Here is an 11,101-nt window from a genome sequence, read left to right as displayed (position 1 = left end):
GAATTACTACATTCTGCAACTGTTATGTTTATGTAATTCTTGATGTGTTCACTATGTGCCTCCTCCGCATTAGAATGCAAATTCTAAGAAGGCAGAGGAGTGTGACTCACTACTGCCTCCCCAACATCTAGCATGATGCCTGATGACAATGGGCACTCAATAAAAAACGATACATACTGAGTGAACCCATCTTTGTCACCTGCCGACCTTCTTCTGGTTTACGGCTTTGGTGCATGAGAAAAGGGGCATTCCCAGGGTCGTCCATAGTCCACACACAAAAGGGAGCCCTGGGCATGACCTTTTAACACTTTGATTTTATCTCACATGAAACCAAACACTCCCATTTTTTATACACTTTGAAAGGTAAACATAGTTGCTCTTATTACAGAAAACTGATAAAATTCATGGCAGTCCCAATGAAATAATACAAGTAATGACTATATTCATCCTCTTAGAGGAAGCTGGAGGTCTGTGGGTCTGACCTAATAACCTGAACGTAAGCAGGCGAACTAAGTTTATTTCCAGAATCTGTTCACTTATTTTTGCCAGTCCCCATATGTTACTGCAATTCTTAAGTTTACCCATTCTATAAGCACAGTAACTGACTTCACCCAGAGGGCAGAGGGACTATTAGAACACCAGAGGGCCAAGTCCATCCTGCAAGCCCAGTCACCTGACCCACCGCCATTTATGTTCAGGGCACAGTTGGTTGTACATCCTCAGATACTGTACTTATCAAAAATCTTTAGACCCTGTTCTTAGTATCCCAAAGATGTAAAACACCTATTGTCGTAGGTGTATTAATTCAAGATTTTTAAAAAGAAAAGCCCTTTCTTCTCTCATAATCTTGCATGAAAGCTTGATGCCTGTAGAAATGAAGTGCTTCTCTGAAGCAAGGGGGATGGTAGGGGTGAGGTGCAGAACCTCCGCCCTAGGCCTGTTTCCCAGCTCTACCTCCAGCACATCCGGGGAATTCCAAGGGCTCTGAAGAGCCCAGTGTAAAAACTGCCCTATTAACCTATCACGGACGAGGATATAGGGAGTGGAATGCATGCAGAATCTGTCGTAAGTAGAAGTGGGAATCAACACAGGACTGTCTCTTCTATTACTCAGGTCATTTAGTGTTTCCTACAAAATGTAGTAAGCTCCTGGCATGAAATGAAAAACTCCATTTAACTAATATCCTTCTTGAAACAAAGAGGTGGAATTAAAGCACTAGAAAGCCAACAGTATTAATAATTCATACCAGTTCTATTTCCTGGGTCTGAAGTGGGACAGAAAAATCCTTTCGGATATCTCTGCAGCACTGGTGTAAAATGTAGACCATAGCAAGAAAGACAGTAAGAAGAGACAGCTAATGAATTAAAAGCAAATGTGGTGCATGCTGGAAAATATTGAGTTGCCTGCCCATTTCAAGCTTTTAAACTAGCATTAATAATGGAAGGAGAGTACACGGTATTTTTGCTATTCTCCTTTCTTAAGCACGTTTTTTATTCAGTTCCATGTGGACAAATAATACCATAGACTTCTTCATTATCAGTACACGCTTTTTAATGGTATTATACTATACAAGTGACCCTTGAACAACATGAATTTGAACTGCACAGGTCCACTTAAATGCAGATTTTGTACAGCACAGTACTCTAAATGTAATTTGTCTTATTTTAATAACCTTTCTAGCTTATTTTAAGAATATAGTATATAATCAGGGGGGCTTGGTGGCTCAGTTAAGCATCTGCTTTTGGCTTGGGTCATGGTCCCAGAGTCCTGGGATCGAGCCCTGCATCAGGTTCCCTGTGCAGCATGGGAGTCTGCCCCTCTCCCTGCTCATGCTCTCTCATGCTCTCTCTAAATCTTTTTTTAAAAATATATAATCTAACATGGAAAATATGTGTTAACTGTTTGTATTATCAGTAAGGCTTCCTTCCAGTCAATAGCGGAGATTTTACAGTTAAGATTTTGGGGAATCCAAAGTCATACACGGATTTCCAACTGTCTAGAGGGTTGGAACTCCGGCATTAAATGTCAACTATCAGGTCTAAAATTTCTGTCACATGAGCAGTGAAGAGTTAAGTGATTTTTCAAGGGAATCCCAGCACTTCCATAATTAACCTGAAACCAGATTGCTCCTCTTTAAAATGGGGATAACCCTCACCTTGCTGAATGAATTTTAAAAAATGATTAGAAACTGCCCAGTGCAACATCTGACACACAGTGAGCCCTCAACAGCAGTTATTCCAGGGTAATTGTTCTGTCTTTGCCGAGGATGGTAGAGAGCCTCTTCAGCAAGCTCTGTGACACTGTCACATACTTCTAGTGCAATCCACTGGGGAAACCTGTTAGGTTCCTGCTCAGCTGTAGTGGGAAAGGGCATGTCATTCACCTCCTCAACTGGGAGAGTCTAGAAGGTCATTGACCTCCTCAGTTGGGAGAGTCTAGAACTACCCAGGCACGAGCTCTGCCCAGGATTCTGAAAGCCAGACAACTGGATCACAGGGCCTGGGAGCAGAAGAGGCAGAAATAGTGAAGGCATGACTGGAATCCCTGGCTTCTCCTCCATACCATGGTTTTGAGGTCAACAAAGTGACATATACCCTCTCCTTTCTGTTTTTTTGTGGGTTTTTTTGGGGGGGTGGGGAGGAAAAGAGTAGCAGTGGTAATGGAAGTGGACTCTGGGATCAATTCTGCTTGAGTGCGAGTCAGCCACCACTTCCCCACTAGTCACTCTGGGCGAGCTTCTTAAACACTCAGTGCCTCATCTGTGAAATGGACAGTGTGCTGCCTGCCTAAGAGTTGTTACTGAAGATTCAATGAGATAATCTGGAAAGTGTTTAAGACAGCATGCAGAACATAGTAAACACTCCATTTTTAGCTATTGGATCAGCCAGGGTGCTGTAGCAGGTCATGGAAACCACCGTAGCTATTTTACAAAGGAATTTAGTGTGGGGAATTAGGTCTTTACAAAATCACTATGAGGGCGGGAGAAACATATTTAGATGGGGCTTTTTTTTTTTTTAACATTATGAGTAGTACATTATATTTTAATATATTTTTAAAATATGAACATTGTTGGAAGTATGTATTTGAAATGTTTTCTTTGGTACATATCACCTCTTCATTTCCTTTTATATGTTTTTATTTATTTATTTATTTATTTATTTATTTATTTTTTTATATGTTTTTATTTAAATTCCATTAGTTAATATACTGTGTCATAGATGGGGCTTGTTGGAGCAATTCTGTAAAACTGGTTGGTAAAGTATAAAATGTTAAAAACGGTGGTTCTCCTGCAAATATAAAGCGACTTGTGTCAAAGGATTCTATTCACTGCATTAATTAATGACAGAACCGGGATCCCTGGGTGGCGCAGCGGTTTGGCGCCTGCCTTTGGCCCAGGGCGCGATCCTGGAGACCCGGGATCGAATCCCACGTCGGGCTCCCGGTGCATGGAGCCTGCTTCTCCCTCTGCCTATGTCTCTGCCTCTCTCTCTCTCTCTCTCTCTGTGACTGTCATAAATAAATAAAAAAAAAAGAAAATTAAAAAAAAAATTAATGACAGAACCTGGAAGATGTTCTGGTTCAAAAGAGAATTCAGAGACACATATGTGCATATATGTGTGTGTATATACACACACACAATCAGGTATGCTGAATTCAATGGGCTAATGGAAGCAAAACTGGTTGAAATTCTATAGGGTAGGAACATCCAACAGTGCTGTCATTGAGCATCCTCTAGGAGCCATACTAAAGTAAAAATGGTGAAATTAATTTTGAAAGTATATTTTTTAGTCCAATATATCCAAAATATTACTCTTATAATCAATATAATTGATGAATAAGGTGAGATCTTTTACATATATTTTTATATTGAGACTTTAAATTCTGAAGTGTATTTTATATTTAAAACATATCTCAATTCAAACTTGCCACCTTACAGGTGCTCAATTACCACATATGACTAGAGGCTCCCATATGAGGGTAGTTTTAGAGCAATAAAAAATATGTTTGGGATAATCTTTTCTTTACGGCAAAAGTCAATTCTATATCTACCAGAAAAAAAGTAATTTGCTTTGCTATGAACAAGAAGTATTTGCATTTCTTTGGTTTGCTACAAGTAAATTTCTTCCTTAGAGTAGTAAAATAGCCTAGTTAGTAGATAATCAAAGGTCCACATCTGTATAGATTCAGAAAATTCCTTAAAGTTCCCCTAGACAATACTCAGAACTTCCCTGAAAGACACTCCCTAATCTCCATTGCTAAGCCTTGAACAATTTTCTGTGTGACAAGCCCATGGGGGGAGCTGCTGGGCATCAGGAGACTGTCACCAAAATCACTGTATTGATGAAGGTGCTACACTAACTGCGTTCCAGGCATCAGATATCCCACCAGGATTTTTGGTTCCAGAATCTCCTAGATTCTCACACCAGCTAAATGGATGACTCAGGCACTTCTGCTTCTATTTCCACCCAGACCAGTTTCAAATTCAAATTTCACATGAGGACCTCTGATGGATGAAACCTACATCACATTTGAGACTCTAGCTGCAAGGGAGTCAGAAAAACACGGTTCCTACCTCTTCTTGGCAATAAGGAAAAGGCACGATGAGGAGTTAGGAACCTGCGACTAAGCAAGGCAATGTCCTGTGTCTACCATTACTATTATTCAGTGAACAAGAACTTGATGAATTTCTACATTATGGGATACAGAAGATTAGACATATGTTTTTACTGGTTTGTATAATAGCAATACTTCTGTGGGCTCTTTCAGAGCTAGACTTCTTCTCAGCATGAGGACAGAATTCCAAGGAACCTACCGACATTGAAGAGTCAGGTAGAAAAGGAGAAGCAGGCAAAGGACAGGAAGGCGGAATGACCAGAGAATGGGGAGATACCAAAAAAATGTGGGATTAAGGAAACCTAAGGGTACAGAATATTTTAAGAAGGGAGAGAAGTCAACTTCCAGATGCTGCTGAGACCTAAGTAAAATATGAGCCGAAAAGTGCTTTGGGGACCTTAGCAGGATTAGCTTCAGTGACGTGGTAGGGGTGGAAGCCAGATTAAAATGCTTTTGGAGTGAGGAGGCAGTGAAGACATGCAGACAGCAAGAATAGATCAATCTTTTGAGCTGTCTGCCTCTGAGGGTGAGGAGACACACAGAGGAGCTTTATACATCTTTAAGGTTCTGTTCTTGGCAAGCAAGCCTGCCTTGATTATGAATTCAGTGCCTTCCAATATGTACGAGTGCTTTGTCCCAGAAGAACAATATTTGAGGAGGATTGTTTTAACAACACACAGTCTAGGGCATTTTCTCTTCCAGATATGTTAAAATCTACTCCTATGTGAAGCCAAATGAAAAGCGAGTTGCCCAGTCTCCCCTGTATTTTCACCCCTCACCCTGACGTTTCCATCTCCTTTCTCCCCCAAAAATGCTCACCAGCAAACTGAGTTTTTGGGGTGATGTCATTAGCTGATAGAGGGCTACTAGATAGTTAAGAGGCAAACACTGACCCACTCAGAGCAGAGGTCATTATTTTATACATTTTTTAAAGCCTTGTTCCCGGCCCTATTTTAGGTCCCCATCTTGGTTTTTTTGGTCCTCTTTCATTCTTAAATGTACATGCTCTCATTATAATTTTACATATTGTGACAAATCACTTTAAATCATATGGGAACACAGTGAAGTATAAACACATAAAACAGGGTTTCTTTTTCCTTGCTAATACTATTTCCTTGATTTTATAAAGGAAATTATTGGAAAAGAGGGTAGAGATTTCTTTATGGAGTTTTGCTTTACAATCGACTTTACTAGATACTTTTTCCATTAAAGTGAGGCATGTGATGTTCCAAGGCCATAAAGACATGTATCTTTAGGGCAACAGTCTCTGGAGCTGGCTGCCAGTCTGCTAATGGCTCAAACTTGGGTACTAAGAGCTCTTAGCCTTGGCCCCAGGGGATGGGAAGCTTGGGGCTGGGTGGGTTCCCTGAGCGGAGGGTAGCTGGGCACAGCAGTGACTTTGAGCTGGGTGAGAGCACCTCCCACCCCCACCGCTTTCCTGGGGCTGCTGTGGAGGAGCACCAGCTCTCCCAGGGGAGGCCAATGCCGGTCCAGTGGAAGCCTCACAGAGAGGTGTGTGCATAGGCTTTAAAGACAATTCATGAAGCATCTCCCTGACAGTCACTGAAAATAAGTTGTGCAAAATTCCATCTAAAGAATAGTTTGAAGGAGAACGGAGAAGCAGGTAATAACACAGAAACCACTAGAAAAACAAGAAATTTGATGGGTGGAAAATGAGAAACAAAAATTTTAATGGAAAGGAGACTGCTGGGGTGTCTTTTAAGGGTATCATCTGTGACAGCATATTGTACTATATGTTGTAAACCCTAAAGATGGGGGCTTCCAGAAGGTCTTTAAATATTTGCCAAGAAGTCAAAATCCTGAAACTTTTCTTTATTGGGATGTTTCATAATTAGGGAAATGGCTTATCTTTTCAACCTCTCAGGGTTAAAAAAAAATCTTTTTAGATTCTCATTTTCCCCTAGAAGAGTTTTTAATCTAAGTTCAAGTATGTGACTCAGTTCATAGGGAGGCTCACGATAGGATGTAAGAACGTCATTGAAGTGTCTCAGTTCATAAGTGGCCACCTGTAAGTGGTCCTCGGATATTATACTCTGAGTATTTTTCAGCACTAATGTATTCTTTGCAAATGAATTTTAATCTGTTTTAAGAGCTTCAGAAAGTAGCCATTTCCTCTCAAAAATGTTTTCCTTTTTGTATTCATAAAGATATATGCCAGTTTATTCCTTCCTTTTACAAAAATAAAGAGCAAAATAGAAGATGAAGGAAAAAAATGTATGTATCCTAACAATGATTTTTGGCTGATAGTAAAAACACAGTCATTGCTAAATCCCAATGAATACTTTGGCCTAAATTTTAAAAACTAAAATTGCATGTATTAGTGTCACCCTAATAACAAAAATTTTAAATGGTGTGTGCTTGTTAAAGGACTTCACACTGTGGTATTTTTCATAAAGAAATCTTATGAATAGCTTGATGAATCTTAGACAAATAAAAGGACATCATCCATATATTCAAGTTGCTTATCTAGTGGGAGGTGACAAGGGGAAAGAACAGATTATAGGCTGAGAGGGGGAAGGGAGAAGAAAATGTAATGGAAGATGCTCAGAGACAGGTAATGATCCCTCTCTAAAGTAAAATTCTTCATCATTTTACTATTGCATTCTAAGATGTGCTCCGTTCCTCTGACACCATTAATAAAATGATCAAAGAACGTCTAGTCACCAGGATCAAAATGCGATTTAATTAATTATATTACATCTTCCTCTGTTGAATCGAAAGCTTCTTAGAGAGTAGATGGCTGTCTTATTTAGTTTTCCAAATGACTTTTAGATGAAGCTGCTCAAACTGGGCATATAAACCCACACTCTCCAGAGTGATATGCTTGCATTTAAAGAGAACTAAAAGTCTGAGGTTTCAGAAGTTACAATCACGAAGCTAAAGTCAGAAGATAGGTCCTACTGTGGAAGAAATTGGCCTCCCTGACATTGGATCTAGAAAGTGCTCTTTGGGCCTGGCAATCAGCCAGATGAAGACTAATGTTTGAGAGCCTCTTCTAATTAGACACTGTTTCCTGCTACAGTGAAACTTGGATCACAGATAGAAAGAAATTAGCAGCTTCCTCTAGAATCCTATGAGGCATCATTACCTTGGTGGAGACGCCAACAGTCTTCAGTGGTCTAGGAAATTGATCCTAAAAGCTTTCTCTGAAATGGTCAAGTTTAAGGGCACAAATAAATGCTAACCAAATTCACAGATCAATTTATAAAACAAAATACCATGTATTGATTTATATTGGGTGCTGTATTTGTCAAATAGATCATCCATTTGTGCAAGAATTTTTCAACTGAGGAAGTGTGCTGAAATGGAATTACATTAGGTTGTTTTCTCCAGGCTAGGCAGATTTCGGCCTCGAGAATCTATACTGAGAGTCCCTTCTTCCCTAGGAAACACTGAACAAGTGATAATGCAGACCGCCTTTTTACAAACTCTCCATCACCTGCTGCTTTTCACTTAGCCCATCATTGCCCCAGACAGGTTAATGAGGCTACGGTTCTTTGTTCCTGTCCTGAGCACATTCTCTGGTCACCTGGGTTATACTGAAACACATTCCAGGCTGTTCTTGTTTTTAGGGCAAAGACAAGAAAAAAACCAATCACCTACTGTACCATATTTACAAACTACATCTTAAGACAGTTTGTTTTGAAAGAGCCGATTTTGTTTCCACTTTGGAAGGCAGCATTTCTGCTGTTTTCTCTAGGTCTGGAAAAGGTAAGAGAACTGGAGCCCTTTCTAACCAGTGGCCACAGTGGTAGGTGACTGCAATGCCCCTTTGTCACAGAGAATTATTCAGAAAGGGAATGCACTGAAGGGTCCTAATGGTCTCCATGGTAATCAAGCACTACTACTCTCATGGCAACATAGAAGGTCAGCGTGCTGTGTCAGGGAATGTTTCCATTATCATGGTTGCTACTCAAACTACCCTCAAACCTAGAGGCTTGAAACAGTATGTATCCTGCTATTAATCTGAAGTTTTGGGCAGAGAGAGCTCATCTCTGCCTCACTTCATGGGGAACAAAGCTCAAAAGCAGATGATGGGAATCACTGGAAGGCTCAGTCACTCAAAGGTGTGGCAGGTGATCCTGGGAAAACTCAATCAGTTACAGTCTGGAAAAGCCGGGGCTCCTCAGGCTCTCCAGCAGGGTGGCTTCAGAGCAGCCAGATTTCATACACTCATGTCAGCTCAGGAATCCAAAAGCAACATGTCAGAGAGAGTGCCAAGTGGAAGCTGCACGGTCTACTCTAACCTCGTCTCCGTAGACCCTCTGTGTCACCTCCGCCGCGTTCTCTGATAGAAGCCAATCACCAAGGCTTGTCCATATTCAGGGGGAGAGGAATTAGGCCCCAATCTCAGTGAGAGGAAAGGCAAAGAATCTGTAAGCTTGTTTTAAAATTACCACAATAACTTTGTATAGCTGAAGAATTACAGGAAAATATACCATTATTTACTCATTCATTCAACAAGTAACTTATAGTATAGAACTTTTACCATAAACTAACTTAACTTGGCCTTCTTAAAAGATCCTAAATATTCCAACCTGAGACAACTTCTATTCGGACATGATCCATCATCCATCCATCCATCCATCCATCCATCAGGATGGATGTATTTTATTTCAGGCTTGTCATATGAAAGTATTCAAACCAGCACAAAATATCAGATGATGAAAATCATCCATTTGGGGAGGGGTGTAATCTCAGCATAAATGGGTTTTTATTAGAACTCATTAAAAACCTGAGAAAATGAGAGTACAAATCTTCATCAGACACAAATATATTCTAGAAAATTTCTTGAACACATTTGTGTAAAAGCAAATCATCTTTTCTACTAACTTTATCATTTTAGTGATTAATATATAAGAAAAGTTTTCCTTGACATTCCAAATAATCCAAATCACCTAGTATGTGAAAGGAAGGTTGTTCTCTGATAGATAAAAGATAAAATATGGGATACACTGGTGAATGTACTGAACAGGAATAGATTCGGCTACGAGGCACAGTGACAGTGGCTTAACAAGGGAGATCTTCACTTCTCCGTCATGGGAGCCTGGAGGCAGGTAGTCCAGCAACACTGTGACAGCTCAAGGACCCTCAGAGCCTTTTCAGGTTTCCACTCAGCTAGCTCTGGGATGCTGTCCTCATCTTCCTCAGCCAAGACGGACACTAGAGCTCCAACCATCATATTTATATTCTAGGCAGCAGAATGGGAGAAAGGGCAAACAAAGGGAAAGAGAACTGGCGTCTTAAGGTAAATTGTCTTAAGATATGGTTTGTAAATATGGTACAAAAAGTGAATGTTTTCTAGAAGCAACCACACAATACTTCTGATTACATTTTATTAGCTAGAACTCAGCTACAAGAGAAAACAGAAACGTAAGCATTGTTGGCTTTATCCTGAGTGGCCATGGGCCCAGTCAAAGTCACTAGCATTACAGTAGAAGGGAAGGATGCTTCCTGGAGGGCAGCTAGCAGTCCCAGCCGCAGGGAGGAAATCAAGTGCTCTCTTTTGTGCATGTTAAGCATGAGATGCCACTGAGACACTTGAGTAAACAATAGTATCTACAAATCGGGAATTTAGGGGAAAGGCTGAACCAGGGTAAAAAATTGCGTACTTGTTGGCCTACAAATGATAGTACCATGGGGCCAGATGGCAACACATGGGGAATGAATGGAGACAGGGGAGAGAAGTGGCTGCCAGCAGAAGAGGCTGAGAGAACACGGTGAGAGACAGGAGAAGAACCAGGAGACTCTGGCATCACGGAATCCTGGGGAAGAAAGGAGCTCAAGCAGACTGGAGTCCCCACAGTCTCACAGGCTGCGAGGAGTTTAAGTAACACAAGGCCGGAGAACGGATGACTGAATTTGGCAAGAAAGAGATCCCAGAGCCCAGATGTGGCTGGTTACAGGGCAGAAGTGGAGAGCAAAGCCTTCTGGGAGGGGCGAATGGGAGCTAGGAGGGGAAGGGAGTACAAGCCATCAGTATCTAGAGCTTTCTCCAGGAGATGGGCTGTAAAGGGCAATAGCTGGAGAGGAACATGGGATCTAGAGAAACCTTTTAAAAGCAGGATTGTACGTAACAGAACATATTTTCGTATGGAAGTGAACTAACAGGAAAGCAAAAGGTGATGATGTGGAAGAAAGGGATAATTGCAGTAGAAAACCAGGGTCCAGTGTACACGTCGAGAGACAAGACGACTACAGAAAGGATAGGCCAGCTGAGACAAGAGAGTAAGGGAAGAGACAGAGAAATCAAGGCAAAATATGTGGGGAATGGATTCTGACAGTGGAATCAAAGAGCAAATACTCAAAAGACAAAGATGATTCATCTTAAGGGCCACCCAGGATTGACTGGTGGTGGCCTGCCTGGGGCTCCGTGTTGAGCAGACCCGGAGAGGCCTTATCCACCTCGGGGTTGGAGGGGCAGTGCATGTGCTCCCCAATATTCTGACCTGAAATGCGTAGTAGC

General features: G+C 41.1%; 1 protein-coding gene across 4 annotated transcripts in view; it reads right to left on the bottom strand.

Annotated features, from left to right (window-relative positions):
* ACYP2 (acylphosphatase 2) overlaps positions 1-11,101 on the bottom strand; it is a 209,442-nt gene that overhangs the window by 7,597 nt on the left and 190,744 nt on the right. The window lies entirely within an intron of this gene.

Source organism: Vulpes lagopus, chromosome 5, assembly GCF_018345385.1.
Source record: "Vulpes lagopus strain Blue_001 chromosome 5, ASM1834538v1, whole genome shotgun sequence".
Classification (NCBI taxonomy): Eukaryota; Metazoa; Chordata; class Mammalia; order Carnivora; family Canidae; genus Vulpes; species Vulpes lagopus.
The sequence above is the reverse complement of the archived record's forward strand: the minus strand, read 5'-3'. Positions and strand labels throughout refer to the sequence as shown.